We start from the raw sequence: 2,256 nt of genomic DNA, 5'->3' as shown, positions 1-2,256 counted from the left end.
ACTGGCAGGAATAGCAGTTAGAGACAAGAGGCTGGTTAAGAGGTTACTACCTGTATTGATAGAGAAGCTATTAAAAGCAGAATGTGATTTTTAACATCTCCAGGACCATGATAGAAATGAATAAAATTTTGTGCGCTTTATCATTTGTGACCCAGAAAAGAGAACCCTGAAGGCATGAAAAGTCTTAAAATAAATTATTTGTGTGCAAAAGGAGGCAACATATTCCACTGATTTGACAATTTCAGTTTCTCCATTAAGGGTACAAATGGGAGATGAGGTCACTTAAGCAAAATGCTCCCTGATTTGTTAAAGCCTTTCCTGCCTGCAAATTAATAAGCCTGAATTCATTTTTGTGGCTTACAGCTGGCTCAGTGTCTGAACTTTCCCTCTTGATTGGTGGGGGAGGGCAAAATTTGCCTGGATGGGTCTGGGAGTGTGGTCTGGGAAGTGGCCAGAGCTGGTCTTCAACGCTCATCATGGAGCCAAGGGAAGAAATTCAGAGACAGTGGAAGGTCCATGGTGGCAAGTATAGAGACAGGAGTAGGGGAAAAAGAATAGATGATGGCTAGTGGGTAGTGAGCTACCTAGAGGTCTGGCAATTTAACTAGTAGACATGCCCTGAGGCCAAGTAGGGAGTACTTCTATAAATCGCCTATATCTCACCCTTTCCCAATAGTTGGGAGAGAGCTCTTAAGGATTTCCAGTTGTAAGGACACCAAATGAATAACAGATTAATCTACTGCCTTAGAACCAAATGTGGTTATGTTTTTGCTAAGTAGAGTAAGAAAAAGTAGGACAGTGAATGTGAAGAGTTTAGACTGTAAGCTAGAGTGTTTGTGTTCAGTTCCTATCTCTGTCATGGATTAGCTAGTTGATGTGACCTTGAACAAGTTATTCAGCTTCTCCAAGCCTCAGTTTTCTCATCTGTAAAACAGAAATAATAATTCCTACTTCACAGGGTCATTGTAAAGCCTAAATGAAATAATGAATTCAGTGCAAACTGCACAATGCTTGGCAAAAAAAGAGAGTCTTCAGGAATTGTTAACCATAATTATTGGATGGTCAGCAAATAGAAGCAGGCAGACTCCTCTTGTATTTCTTGCCTCCCCAGCTATGTCCAGCTATTGAAAGAAATGCTTAGAATTGAAGCATTATAAGGGTTTTTTTTTTTTTAATTCTTCTGGTTTTATTGAGATAAAATTGATGTGTAACATTATGTAAGTTTAAGGTATACAATGTAATGACTTGATACATGCATATATTGTGACACAGCTACCAAAATGTTAGTTAACATATCCTTTACCTTGCATAATTACCATTTTGTTGTTATAGTGGGAACATTAAAGCTCTACTCTTATAACAACTTTCAAGTGTATAATACAGTATTGTTAACTATAGTCATCATGATATAAAGGATTTTTAAGAACTAGTGCTTGTTACTCAAAGTATGGTCCATAGACCAGCAACACTGCTTGGGAGTTTACTAGAAATGCAGAAATTTAGCATCACCAGGATTTCAGACCTACTGAAATCAGAAGCTGCATTTTAACAAGGGCCCCTGGTGATTTCTGTAATTGATTGAAGTTTATAAAGCACCACCCTAATGACATAAACAGGATTTTTTGGAAGAAAGAGGGGAGGGGAGGGGAGAGGAAAGGAGGAAGGAAGAAAGGGAGAGAAAGAAAGAAAGAACAAAAGAAAGAAAGGAAGAAAGAAAAGGAAAAGAATGGAGGAAAGGAAGGAAGGAGGAAAGGAAGGAAGGGAGGAAGGAAGGAAAGGAAGAAAGAAGAAGGAAAGAAAAGAAAGAGAAGCCACATACTGTTGAGCATTTTGAGATTGCTGATTGGTCCTAATATATCAGAATAAAATACCAGAGTAAAAGGCTAGCATAAGGATGAGATGTAGCACAAGCACAGTCATGACTATAGTGTATTTATCATAAGATTTGGTTAAGGTTTATATAATACATTGATACCTAAAGAGGATATGGTATGCTAGAAAAAAAAATTTTTGGAGTCCACTTTCTTTAATATACAAAAAATACAGAACAAAAAGTTAAATATTTTCACATCTGGTTACACCACTGTCTAGTTTTTTATATTAACTTTACTATTCAAACAGTGGATAGTAGCTGGCATTTTAGGGATTGGGAAAAAGATGAAACAAAACAAAAACCCAAAACACTTCTTCTACCATGTTTATTCTATACTGTGTACAGCTGTGCTCACAGAGCAACTTTCTCCATCATTCAGAAAT

This window comes from Puma concolor, chromosome D3 (assembly GCF_028749965.1).
Source record: "Puma concolor isolate L17-30 chromosome D3, mPumCon1.1.hap2, whole genome shotgun sequence".
Lineage (NCBI taxonomy): Eukaryota > Metazoa > Chordata > Mammalia > Carnivora > Felidae > Puma > Puma concolor.
Note: the sequence above shows the minus strand (reverse complement) of the source record.